The 14,637-nt window shown below is 43.2% G+C and overlaps 1 long non-coding RNA gene across 1 annotated transcript; it reads right to left on the bottom strand.

The window, feature by feature from the left end:
* Positions 1-4,269: 4,269 nt before the first annotated feature.
* LOC144682464 (uncharacterized) lies at positions 4,270-9,053 on the bottom strand. The gene is made up of 2 exons (XR_013577043.1): positions 8,934-9,053; positions 4,270-4,582 (listed from the first exon to the last, which is right to left on the bottom strand). It is a non-coding gene; the product is annotated as an uncharacterized LOC144682464 (long non-coding RNA).
* Positions 9,054-14,637: the final 5,584 nt, after the last annotated feature.

The following is a 14,637-nucleotide window of genomic DNA, read 5'->3' as shown; positions in this document are numbered from 1 at the left end:
CTTGACACAAGTGTGCACAGCTGATTGGGAGACACCGCAAAGATCACCCTCCGACCCCTGGAAGGAGCCAGAAGCATAGAAGTTGAGGGCAGCTGTGACCTTCAGAGCCACTGGCATGGGGTGTCCACACAGCGGAGATCTCAGATCATATCATCTGACAGATATAGTTGACTGTCTCCCTTGAGAAACCGAGCCTCCTTCGACGCTGCACCTCAGACATATTGAGGTAGCTGCTTCGCCGCCTGTATACCCTGGCAGCAGGATAGTGGCGTCTTCTGCGGCCCCATCCGCCTTGGACTACCTGTTGGCTCTGCGCCCCTTGTGCTTGTGCCTCTCCTCCCAAAGGTGGTTCCCCAGAGGCTGAATGTGCGCTCCTGGCCTCCTCCCACTTCTAGCCCTCCTTTCCTCCTCAGAGGAGGTGCCTCCAGTGGAGAGTTCAGCTCCCATTCCCAGGCTAAGGGAAGGCTTCCTGAAACCTGCAGGCCCAGAAAAGATTCCTCACTGCAGAGTGCTGACCTGAAGGTTGAGTCCAGAAAAAGCAGCTGGCATGCATTTTGAAGTACTGCAGATCACACAGTCAAATTTGAAAAACTTTCATAAATAAATACTTGACTGTGCACACTCGCGACCCCAGTGAGCTCTCTTATCCTGCCCGTGGGTGAGGTTAATACAAATGTGTCCTACCTGCCTGCCCATTGTGCCCGTGCACTGAGCCGAAGATCACAAGGGCGCTGAAAAATCGGTGTCGACTGGGGAGTCAAGGGCCTTAAGTGGCCTGTTAATTAATGGTGGGTGCGCGTCGGGCATCATCGCATGCCCGCCCAGCGAAATATCGCTATGGTGCTTGGTGACGTCAGGACACTCGCCCGATCTCACCGCCTGTCATTTTATGCCCAGACGCGTGTCATTTTACCCGCCCCCGCATGCCAAAGGGAAAATTCAGCCCATAGCTCATTGGGCCCATTATCATCACATAATTGAATTTTTCTGAAATTGAAGAAAATTTGCAACAATTTTTGTGAGAAAACTCATTCAAATGATACAAGGCAAAGTATTTTCAACACAAGAGTGAAGAGCAGACTGCAGAAAATAAAATGGCTCTACCTGTAATGTAAAATTTAAGAAACTATGAGCTGCGCAGGACTGTCAAACTTTTGGGAAATGATAATGGCGGAGAAAAAGATTCTGGGCAAAGAAATGATGAAAAGAAGCATTTTGACCAATTATGGTCAAAATTAGAGTGGATGACTTCATTGGCAGAGAAAGAGAGAGAGATGGAAAGAAAGATCGGATTAAAAGGAAAAAAAGAGAGAGAAAGGAAGAGTTAAAAAAAAATTAAAGTTTTTAAAATCACCTAAAATGATTCACATCCTGAAGGAATTGGACTGCACACTTACAAATGTTCACTTTATGGGCAAGAGAGGTTGATTGGCAGTAATTGACATTGTTAAGGAGTACTTAGACTTAACTTTCTGTGGCTGAGCTCAATGGAAAATTAATGTGGAAATGCAGCAACTTCATGAACATCACATGGGGATTAAGTGCAAGATCCTGTTTTCACAATGGTAACGATGAAGCAGTGAAAATCAGACTGCAACTCGTGGTGAATCGCAATCATGGGATATTTCTTCCTCATCCCACATTGCTCGCTGTTTGTCGCATTAATAACAAAGTGCATAATTCAGGCACCATTATTATTTCAGCAAAATCTGGGCCATTATATTTTCCAGTGTTCAAATTTTAGAAAAAGAAACCATAAAGGTCATATTCCTCTTGAGTGAAAACATAATGTATTACAAGAAGGTGCTTACTCCCAGGAGTATATTAAAATTGTTGGGAATAAGTGAATACTATTCCTCAGACTGTCTCCGTCACACAAAAGTGATTAGCAAAATTTTGAATAAGCTAGCCATCAACTGATACATGTGAACATTTCTTTATAAACAAATAGCTCTAATAGTTTCATAATGAACTGTTGTTAAATATAACCAGTCATGATCACTGGTACAAAGAGCTGTTTGAAAATACCCAATATTCATACACCCTGTATTGGTAACATTCTGTATTTGTTTTGATAGCCCAACTGAAGGCCATAAATTCTTACATGCACTAACTTTATCCCACAGGCAAAGCCACAGTTATCCTTGTGCAATAAATGTAATGCATGGATAAATTGTAAGCTGAATATATCAGATATCAGTTGATGGCTAGCTTATTCAAAATTTTGCTCATCACTTATTTGTGATGGAGACAGTATGACTAAGAAAGCAGGAACTGATGGCTAGTAAATGTTTAATTCCTCGGAATGAGCTCTTCTTCACGGTCTGCCCAGGGATGTTTACAATGAAAGTTCATACTATAATTGGGTACTTTGAGCTGATTAAGATAGTAATGTATGAACTGTGATTTAATCTGCTATTTGATTTCTATTCCACTAAAAACAAGCTAAAACTTTTATTATCACTGTCGTAATTCCTCAGTCAACATGCTTACTAATAGAATTATTGGAATGAAAATGGTCCAATTTTTTATCTTTTCCAGTAACTATGATTTAGGCTTATTTCTATTTCTAAAGGTCTATCAGTGTGAAGAACAGTGTAATTTGGCATGTTGCTGCTTTGCGGCTCAACATTGCTATGTTGTTCTTGAGAGGGATCACAAGCACATAAAACAACAATGAGAAGGTATGTGTAAGTTCAGTAATAAACATCTGCATAATATTAAAGTAAGGGAAATGAAATAAAGGGCAAGCAAGTTCAAATTTGCCATTTTCTGAGGTCAGTACTGAGGTATTAATATGTAACAACAAGGAAAATTCCAGGTTTGTTCCATGTTCATCTGGAATAATGAGAATACCACTTGGGCCTTAGTGAAGTCAGGGTTAAAGGGAGGAAAACTACCATGGTTCAGTGCTAATTGATTTCTCATAGAAAGTATGGTGTGATTATTAGAGGTAGGATTGAGTCCCGACACACACCATTTATGTTCATATCTGAATGAAGAATGATGATTTGGAAAACGTGCTGGGAAGCCTGCCAACATTGGTGGAACTGTACCCCAGCTTGTGTCACCTCCATCGGGTAAGGAAGAGTAAAAGAGTGAACAATTGAGGAGCGAAAGGCAATCTTGACCTTACTAAAGAAGTCTTATCTCACAATTAGTCTTCTATTCAGCCATTTTGTTGATGTACATGCAAAAAGTGGATAAATGCTTGTTCATACTGATACCATGCACCATGTTTTGGAATAAAGCTGTTTCTACCAAATGGCAGGAATTTTAACACCCACAAACAGCTAGGTTTGGTTGGGTGGAATGTTAAAATATTAAAAATCCAAATCCCAACCCACCTCTAACCTGCCCACTTATGGCTTAAACAGAGATGGAATGTGGGAGCCAGACAACCAATCCACTCCCAGGAGCTCCCACCACCATTTTAAATTTTACCCTGGCCAGTCAAGATTTCCGGGCCTTGGGAAACTCGACGGCCAGAGGGAGGCAAGGAACGCTGGATCCAGGAAGTAAATGCCTTCCCACTTACCTGCTGGATTCATTTTACCTTTTTGACCCATCTACCATGATTGGACAACCTCCCAAACCAGCCAATTTGGGAATGGAGTATAGAGATCAAACTGCATAAAAAGATGAAAAGCAAACAAAACAATTATTTTCACACATGCTCTATTTTCTATTGTAATTCAGATATCATAGTAGTGATTGAAGTCATAACATTGAGGTTCAGGTTTATTCAAGAGACTCAGTAAATAATTATTTTCCTTTAAAATATTATCACTTATCCAATCTCAGCTCACTTGGAAATAAAGAATGATAATCCATGCAATGCACTATAATTGAATCCTAAATCAAATGATTCATAACAGGCATTGAGTCTTTTATTGTATACCTCTGGTAAAAATGACACTTGGAACAATTTAATACTGTTTTGTGCTGGACAGAAAGCTGTTATAAACCATACTCAGTGTTTGGGTTTAATTATGTGACTCATGGATCATGTCTAATTTGTCCTGGACTCACTGATGTCCTTAAATCTGTTCCCTGTCAGAGTTTTATGCTTTTAAAGAGTTACTTCAATATTACTTTTAACCACTGTACAGCATCAGAATTTGATGATCATCCTTTAGTTCTGAATCCATTCTGTAATATGTTGTGACTTCACCACTGTGCATCACAATTGTTCTTAATGTAACCTCTATAACGTAACTTCCTTCTATAACACTTTAAACACAAGCACAACGAGAAGTATTAACTGAATAAAATTAATTTGCTTTTAATTCATCCTGCAGTTTGTCATACAAGGTAAATTAAGTATGTTTTTCAAAAGTCAAAGAAAGTAGTGGGCCCTTGTGGTGTGCAATGGTAATATATGGCAGATGGTTGACTGTTCCTGTGGAGTAGCTGGTGTGCTTCAATCATAACCTCCCCAGTGTCAGAGGCCCCTCATACTATACTCTTCTGCCATGCTGACTGTTGCGATTGACTTGCTCCCTCACTGGGGTTGTACTTATGTGAATCATGCACTCCTTTTCCCTCTGTACTCCAGGGCCATTCTCTCCTCCTACTCCACCTGCCAAAGGTACGCCAAACTTTAATGTTAGAAAAGAATCAGCAGAACAGTCACTAACTTTTGTCTTTATTGCAGGGTGGAAGTGGGTGGCAGTTTGGTACAGCATTGACCACCCTGTTCCGATTCATGCTGGAGCTGCTAGAATTTTAGCTGTGGACTTCAAATGGTTGCTTGTGAGAAAAGGCTAAGGCCTCATTCGCCCATGCAAATTGGGGTCCTGTAACATCAATAGGATCCCAATGCAATTTTGAAATATCAGTGAGTGGTATATGCCCTGTGCATGCTCCAGCCATTGGTACTTGAATGGCTTAACTAGCAGTCCTTGAAGAAACCCCAACAGGCCACACCAAAAATTAAAATACAGTTTTGAAAATAAAGTTTTTAGGTAAGAAAAAATATTAATGGTCATCCTGGCCCCACAATTTGATTCCTGTGATAGTTGGTCCTTTGTGTCCGCCCTGCTCCATTTAATTCACAGAGGAGCTGTCCAGTTCCCTGCCCCTTACAATCAAGTGTTGATCCAAGCAATCAACTGACTGACAGAATGGTACAAGGTCTAAGCATGAAAATTATCGAGGCCTTGGATCACTTCTGTTGGGGGCTGGCGTGTCACTCTACCCATCTTCTACCCAGTGCGAGTAGGAACATTGAAATCCAACCGACTGTAAACACTTGGTGCTCGATCCAAGAACAGAGCAGTATGGTTACCAAAGGTCCTGACAACATCCCAGCTGTAGTACTTCTGTTTGAGAACTAACTACACCCCTAAGTAAGCTGTGCCAATACAGCTGCAATACTGATCATTGTGAAAATTTGCCCATGTATGTCCTGTCCATGTAAAGCAGGAAAAATCCAATCCAGCTAATTACTACTCCATCAGTCTACTCTCAGTGATGGAAATAGTTGACAAAAGTGTTGTCAAGTGGCACTTACTCAGCAATAACCTGCTCACTGACGCTCAATTTGGGTTCCACCAGGGCCGCTCAGTTCCTGAACTCATTACAGCCTTGGTACAAACATGGACAAAAGAGCTGAACTTGGGGAGTAAGGTGAGAGTGACTGCCCTTGACATCAAGGCAGCATTTGATCAAGTGTGGCATCAAGGAGCCTTAGCTAAACTGGAGTCAATGGGAATGAAGGGGATACCTCTCCACTGGTTAGAGTCGTACTTAGGACAATGGAAGATGGTTGACTTTGTTGGACAACAAACATTTCAGCCCAGATCATCACTGCAGGATTTATTCAGGATAGTGTCTTCAGCTCAACCATTTTCAGCTGCTTCATCATTGACCTTCCTTCCATCATAAGGTCAGAAGTGGGGATGTTCACTGATGATTGCACAATGTTCAGCACCATTCGTGACTCCTCAGTTACTGAAGCAGTCCATGTCCAAATGCAGCAAGACCTGGACAATATCCACGCTTGGGCTGACAAATGGCAAATAATATTCATGCCACACAAGTACCAGGCAATGACCATCTCCAACAAGAGAGAATCTACCCATCTTCCCTTGATGTTCAATGGCATTACCATCACTGAATCTCCCACTATCAACATCCCCCAGGGGTTAAAAGTGACCAGAAACTGAACTGGACTAGCCATATAAATACTGTCACTATAAGAGCTGATCAGAGGCTAGGAATTATGTGGCAAGTAACTCACCTCCTGACTCCCCAAAGCCTGTCCACCATCTACAAGGACCAAGTCAGGTGTGTGATGGTATACTCCCCACTTGTCTGGATGAGTGCATCTCTAACAACACACAAAGACGCTTTACACCACTCAGGACAAAGCAGCCCACTTGATTGGCACCACATCCATAAACATTCACTCCCTCCACCACTGACGCACAACAGCAGCAGCGTGTACCAGCTGCAAGATGCACTGCAGGAACTCACCAATGCTCCTTAGGCAGCACCTTCCAAACCCACTACTGCTACCATCTAGAAGGACAACGGCAGCAGACACATGGGAACACCACTCCCTGGAAGTTCCCCTCCAAACCACTCACCATCCTGACTTGGAAATATATCGTCGTTCCTTCACTGTCGCTGGGTCAAAATGCTGGAATTCCCTTCCTAACAGCACTGTGGGTGTACCTACACCATATGGACTGTAGTGGTTTAATAAGGCAGCTCACCACCACCTCCTCAAGGGCAATTAGGGATGGGCAATAAATGATGGCCTAGCCAGTGACACCCACATCCCATGAATGAATAAAAAATAAATGTCAGGAGTGTGATGGAATTGTTTCGACTTGCCTGGATGAGTGCGGCTCCAACAACACTCAAGAAGCTCAACACTGTCCAGGACAAAGCAGCCTGTTTGATTGGCATTCACCACCTTAAACATTCACTTCCTCCACTACCGATGCACAGCAGCAGCAGTGTGTACCATCTACAAAATGCACTGCAGCAACTCACCAAGGCTCCTTAGACAGCACCTTCCAAACTCATGCCCTGTACAGCCTAGAAGGACAAGGGCAGCAGATGGATGGGAACACCACCATCTGTAAGTTCCCTTCCAAGTCACACACCATCCTGACTTCGAACTATGTCACTGTTCCTTCACTGTCATTGGGTCAAAAACCTGGAACATCCTCCCTAACAGCATTGTGGTTGTACTTACATGACACGGACTGCAGTGGTTCAAGATTGTGGCTCACCACCACCTTCTAAAGGACAATTAGGAATGAGCAATGCTCACAGCTTATGAATGTGTAAAAATAGATATTTGGTACTAATGGCTTGCAGTACTCTAAAGCATGTGCTCATGTTAATCTGAGACCTCCAGTTTAATGGCGGCATAATAGACTTGGTTTATGAACTGTAGCTCAGTTGGTAGCATTTCTACCTCTGAAATAGAAGGTTGTGTGTTCTTTAGGCAGCAGCAAAGTCATAATTTCTACAACTGGTTGTAACATTTGGGCTATAAATTTGGTTTCAGTTCTGTAATTTATAACCCACTTAATGCTTAATCCAATTTATCCTGCAAATTATGAATGGTCACTATGAGCTACATTTGTTCAGAAGATGATCTTCATTATTTCGTCCACCTTCCACGTTGGTATCATTTGCTGTTTTGTAGCTATTGCCTGATTTAATTTGCGTGTCACTGATTCACGTTCAGAAAGATAATGAGTACATTCCTGCAAAAATTCACTCAAGCCAGAAAAAAAACATGCAAATTATAACAGATACTTACTGATGCACTGAAAAATGTTCATACATATGCTCCTTGGTATCACATGACATATACAATAACATTATTTTAATAGCTTTAAACAGTTGATGTAAGATCCTTGGCAAAGTGAGTATTCCATTTCCATGGTCAATACAATTTCACTACAAATTGGTGACAATCATGTCTGGACAAAACATCACCCCATCATTGGACAAAGGGTTTCATGGTTTACATTAAGAACACAAAATCCTTTTAGATATTACTATGATTACTGAACAATCTAAAGATGAATAAAAAGTAATAATGGATTTGAACTCTGACTTTCTGATCTTGGTGTCAAACAGTGGTTTACATTTCTGGTTCATTGTTTTTTTCTCCTCTCATCTTCATTTTTGCAGATTCCCTGTTAATCTCTTTTACAGTTGTTATTTCTTAACTTTTACTTGTGTATTCTATTTGTATTTTCTTTTCATGTTTATAGTCTTTATGGGCCCAATGTTCCTGTCTGCTAATTTTTGAGAAGAAGTAAACATGAGTATACTGAAAGAGCATTCGTCCTGTGATAAATATGGAAATTTGTGGGTGAAATTCAACTTTCGTGGAGGTACAAAAAGGACGGTTTTGGATTAGCCATCAGCTATTTCCTTCCCAATTTTTCTTTCCATTGCCAATGCTAAGATTTGGGAGCTTCTGACACACCCACCCCACCCCCACTCCCGTCCAAGATTGAACTATGTCGTTTTTGGGTTTGCCCCCCTGATCTGTCATCTGCCACTACCCTAAAAATTGAGGCTGTGTGGGAAAAGGCCCTTAAGTGGCCACTTAAGGGCCTTAATTGGGGCAAGGGCGGGCTTCCCATCAGAGGCCCTGCCTGCCGCAGCATGAAATGACCAGGTTGGGGGAGGTGGGATCCCAGAGGAAATCCCCTCCAGGCAATTTCACACTCCCCTACCGACTTCAGAACCCACTGGGCGGAGTGGGGGGGGAATGTAAATTCTGGCCATGGTTTTCACAACCAGATTCAATCTATTTCTTGCTTCTTGTACCATGAAAAATAACAAACCACACCACACGACCAATATTAATGGGCTAATGTCATTTTACTAGTGAGCAGTCCCTGAACTGATTGGCATTAAGCTTTACTCTGATAAGATACATGCATTCATACCCCAGCATGGAATCTCATAGGGGAGAATTTTCTCCCTGTCGGGCGGGCTGAGCGGGAGCGGGCGCGGGCGGGCATGCAGCCGATCACCACCTGCCATCTGCTGTGTGCCGCTATTTTACGTGGGCGGGCCAATTAAGGCCTGCCCAGCGTGACGCACACCTGGAAGCGCTGGGCACCCCCTGTGCGGGCGAGGGGAGGAGGCTGAGTCGGGGCCTGTGGTCTTTCGCGCGCATGCGCGTGGAAGAGTGCAGAAATCTCCCTGAGGCATGGAGCTGCCTCCGGGAGTTTAATCTCATTATCAAAAAGTGAATGAAACATTTTAAAAACTTATTCAGACATGTCCCCTCACATGAGCTGGGACATGTCTATGAATTTTATGAAAAATTTTTATTAAAGTTTAAAAACCTTCATGAAACCTCATCCCACCCATGGATGAGGTTCCATGAAAAATGCAAAGGCTGCCTGGGCTCTTCGCCTGCCCGCCAACCTTAAGGTTAGATGGGCAGCCCTGTTAATTGTTTCAATTACTATTTAAATGGCCTTAATAGGCCTTTGACAGTTCGGCTGACGCACTGCCGACCCCGGTGTGCGCCCGCCGAACTGAAGATCGGGATGACGCGTGGTGACGTGGGGATGCACGCCCGATGTCACCGGGCGTCATTTTACATATCGGTGAGCAGGGCCCGCCCCAGTATGCCGACCTGAAGATTCAGGCCACAGATTTTGGCTGGAAAGTGTGACCTCTTTCCCCCTTGCTGTTTCAGACTCAAAACATATGACTAACTTCTCCAGAGATCTAAAGCTAGAGAGAGATAAAAGGTGAACCTCTGACCCCTTCCTCAGTTCTCTATGTCGAGGATTTGCAAGTTTCCTCATTGAATGAGCACACCCTGCCAAGAGCTATGGAAACTACATTGTAAGTTTAGTTAGCCTCTCCTGCTGGGTGTATTGAATGAAAACCATTCTTCCCATAAAGGTATGAACTGCTACAGGGTGTGCTTGATGACTTCCCATTGATTCACAACTGGTATGAGAGATGAGTGTACACACTTTGGATGGCTGATTTATCTGATAGTCCAGTGTACCCAGTCAAAATCCTGAGCGGTTTGTGTGCCTTTGTAGACAGAACATAGACTTAACTAATATAATATCAACCAGTGGAAAATGTGATTTCAAATACTGTCAGCTATTTGAAATGTTAATATATGGAGATTGATAATGTTTAGAATGGATAAGGTTAATGTCTCTGATTTCTGGACAATCAAAGGAAAAACTGTGCAGTAAGGACATTTTAATTGAACAAGTGTACCTCTGGAAGAAGTATGAATTTAATTTACCAGTTTTACATATATTTCAAATTAATTGAGGGAATTTTGATATGTATGGGTGACTGCAATTGGCCTCTGTAACATTGAATATGTCTTAGTAAAATATTAATTATATTCAGAAGTGATGAACTTTCACAATATAAAATGATAAACTGCTATTCTAGGAAGTGAAAATTCTCATATAAAAATATTTCACCTTTATACCCTTGAACATCTGATTTAAGGTACTACAATCACCAACCCCATATAAACTGACATTTATGAAATGTTGGAAAATCAATAGGATACACTATCTTAATATAAAATTCAAATTATTTTGCAAGTGAGCATGCCCTCTCAAGTGCACCAAAATATCAATGCTAGCATGTGCTGGGGAACACCATTTGGAAGGAGGCTAAACCATTTTAAATTTGTTGTCCACTGAGTACAAGTGAGGTACTGCTTAGACGCAGTTGATGGCCCATGGGACACTAACTACATTCTTCCACTTGGATACTCTACTGTCTTTGCATGCATTATTTGCACTTGAGCACAGTTAGTGTAAATCGACATGTTGATGTAAGGTATTGTGCAATGCATAAAACATATAATTAATATAGTACATAGCAATATCTTTGTGCAGAACACTGTGGAAATTGTGGAAATCAGTGTTCTGCACAAAGATATTACTATGTACTATATTAATCATATATTTTATGCATTGCACAATATGCTACATCAACATGTTGCTGGTCTAGTAATCCAGAGACCCAGGGTAATGCTCTGGGGACCTGGGTTCGAATCCTGCCACTGCAGATGGTGGAATTTGAATTCAATCAAAATCAGGAATTAAAAGTCCAGTGATGACCATGAAACCATTGCCAATTGTTGTAAAAACTCATCTGGTTCACTAATGTCCTTTAGGGAAGGAAATCTTTGCCTGGTCTGGCCTACATGTAACTACAGACCCACAGCAATGTGGTTGACTCTTAAATGCCCTCTGAAATGGCCTAGCAAGCCACTTATTTGTAACAAACCTCTGCAAAGACACAAAAAAGGAATGAAACCGGACAGGCCACTCAATGTCAACCTAGGCACCGGAAACGACAACGGCAATCGCACCCTGTTGACGCTGCCAAGTCCTCCTTACTAACATCTGGGGGCTTATGCCAAAATTGGGAGAGCTGTCTCCCAGGCTAGTCAAGCAACAGCCTGACATAGTCATCCTCATGGAATCATACCTTACAGATAATGTCCCAGACTCCATCATCACCATCCCTGGGTATGTCCTGTCCCGCTGGTAGGGCAGACCCAGCAGAGGTGGCGGCACAGTGGTATACAGTTGGGAGGGACTTTTCCTGGGAGTACTCAACATCAACTCCAGACACCATGAGGTCTCATGGCATCAGGTCACACATGGGCAAGGAAACCTCCTCTTGATTACCACGTACTGCCGTCCCTCAGCTGATGAATCAGTACTCCTCTATGTTGAACACCACTTGGAGGAAGCACTGAGGGTGGCAAGGGTGCAGAATGTTCTCTGGGCGAGGGACTTCAATGTCCATCACCAAGAGTGGCTCGGAAGCACCACTACTGACCGAGCTGGCCAAGTCCTAAAGGACATAGCTGCTAGACTGGGTCTGCAGTAGGTGGTGAGGGAACTAACAAGACGGAAAAACATACTTGACCTCATCCTCACCAACCTGCCTGCCGCAGATGCATCTGTCCATGACAGTATCGGTAGGAGTGACCCCACCGCACAGTCATTGTGGAGACCCTCCATCATGTTGTGTGGCACTACCACCGTGCTAAATGGGATAGATTTCGAACAGATCTAGAAACTCAAGACTAGGAATCCATGAGGTGCTGTGGGCCATCAGCAGCAGCAGACCTGTACTCAGCCACAATCTGTAACCTCATGGCCCGGCATGTCCCCCAGTCTACCATTTTGCCGGGTCTTAGGGAGTTCAGTTACAGGGAAAGATTAAACAGGTTAGGACTTAATTCCTTGGAGCGTAGAAGAATGAGGGGAGATTTGATAGTTTACAAAATTGTGAGGGGTATAGACAGAGTAGATGCGAGTAGGCTCTTTCCACTTAGATTAGGAGAAATAAATATGAGAGGACATGGCTTTAGGGTGAAAGGGGAAAGGTTTAGGGGGAACATTAGGGGGAACTTCTTCACTCAGAGAGTGGTGAGAGTGTGGAATGAGCTACCATCTGACGTGGTAAATGCGGGCTCACTCTTAAGTTTTAAGAATAAATTAGATAGATACATGGATGGGAGAGGTCTGGAGGTTTATGGACTAGGTGCAGGTCAATGGGACTAGCGGAATAATATTTCGGCACAGACTAGAAGGGCCGAATGGCCTGTTTTCTGTGCTGTAGTGTTCTATGGTTCTATGGCATGCCAGGAGCAGCACCAGGCATACCTAAAAATGAGGTGTCAACCTGGTAAAGCTATAAAACAGGACTACTTGTATGTCAAGCAGCATAAGCAGCAAGTGATAGACAGAGCTAAGCAATCCTACAACCAATGGGTCAGATCTAAGCTCTGCAGTCCTGCCACATCCAGTCGTGAATGGTGGTGGACAATTAAACAACTCACTGGAGGAGGAAGTTCCACAAATATCCCCATCCTCAACGATGGAGGAGCCCAGCTCATCAGTGCAAAAGATAAGGCGGAAACATTCGCAACAATCTGCAGCCAGAAGTGCTGAGTGGATGATCCATCTTGGCCTCCTCCGGAGGTCTCCAGCATCACAGATGCCAGTCTTCAGCCAATTCGATTCACTCCACGTGATATTAAGAACCAGCTGAAACATAGAAATATAAAAAATAGGAGCATGAGTAGGCCATTCAGCCCTTCAAGCCTGCTCCACCATTCATTATGATCATGGCTAATCATCCAACTCAATTGCCTGCTCCCGCTTTCTCCCCATATCCTTTGATCCCTTTCGCTCCAAGAGCTATATCTAATTCCTTCTTGAAAACATACAATATTTTGGCCTCAACTACTTTCTGTGGTAGCGAATTCCATAGGCTCACCACTCTCTGGGTGAAGAAATTTCTCCTCACCTCAGTTCTAAATGATCTATCCCGTATCCTCAGACTGTGACCCCTGGTTCTGGTTTTCCCCACCATCACGAACATCCTTCCTGCATCTACCCTGTCTAGTCCTGTTAGAATTTTATCGATTTCTATGAGATCCCCCCTCATTCTTCTGAACTCCAGCGATTTTAATCCTAACCAACTCAATCTCTCCTCATATGTCAGTCCCGCCATCCCAGGAATCAGTCTGGTAAACCTTCACTGCAGTTCTTCTATAGCAAGTACACCCTTCCTCAGATAAGGAGACCAAAACTGTACACAATATTCCAGGTGTGGTCTCACCAAGGCCCTGTATAATTGCAGCAAGACACCCCTGTTCCTGTGCTCGAATCCTCTTGCTATGAAGGCCAACATACCATTTGCCTCTTTACCACCTGCTGCACCTGCATGCTTACCTTCAGCGACTGGTGTACAAGGACACCCAGGTCTCGTTGCACATTCCCCTTTCTCAATTTATAGTCATTCAGTTAATAATCTGCCTTCCTGTTTTTGCTACCAAAATGGATAACCTCAGATTTATCCACATTATACTGCAACTGCCAGGCATTTGCCCACTCATTCAGCTTGTCCAAATCACACTGAAGCATCTCTGCATCCTCCTCACAGCTCACCCTCCCACCCAGCTTTGTGTCATCTGCAAATTTGGAGATATTACATTTAATTCCCTCATCTAAATCATTAATATATATTGTGAATAGCTGGGGCCCCAGCACCGATCCCTGCGGTACCCCACTAGTCACTGCCTGCCATTCAGAAAAAGACCCGTTTATTCCTACTCTCTGTTTCCTGTCTGCCAGCCAGTTTTCTATCCACCTCAATACACTACCCCCAATCCCACGCGCTTTAATTTTACACGTTAATCTCTTATGTGGGACTTTGTTAAAAGCCTTCTGAAAGTCCAAATAAATCACATCCACTGGCTCCCCCTCATCAACTCTACTAGTTACATCCTCGAAAAATTCCAGTAGATTTGCCAAGCATGATTTCCCTTTCATAAATCCATGCTGGCTCTGTCTGATTCTGCCACTGTTTTCCAAGTGCTCAGCTCTTTTATAATGGACTCTAGAATTTTCCCCACTACCGACGTCAGGCTGACTGGTCTATAATTCCTTGTTTTCTCTCTACCTCCCTTTTTAAATAAAAGGCACTGGATACTGCAAAGGCTATGGGCCCTGACAGTACAGCTACAACATTGGCATCTACCCGGCTATGTGGAAAATTGCCCAGGTATATCCTGTACACAAAAAGCAGGACAAATCCAACCCGGCCAATCACGGCGCCATCAGT

This window comes from Cetorhinus maximus, chromosome 7, assembly GCF_964194155.1.
Source record: "Cetorhinus maximus chromosome 7, sCetMax3.hap1.1, whole genome shotgun sequence".
Taxonomy (NCBI): domain Eukaryota; kingdom Metazoa; phylum Chordata; class Chondrichthyes; order Lamniformes; family Cetorhinidae; genus Cetorhinus; species Cetorhinus maximus.
Note: the sequence above shows the minus strand (reverse complement) of the source record. Positions and strands in the feature narration are given on the sequence as shown.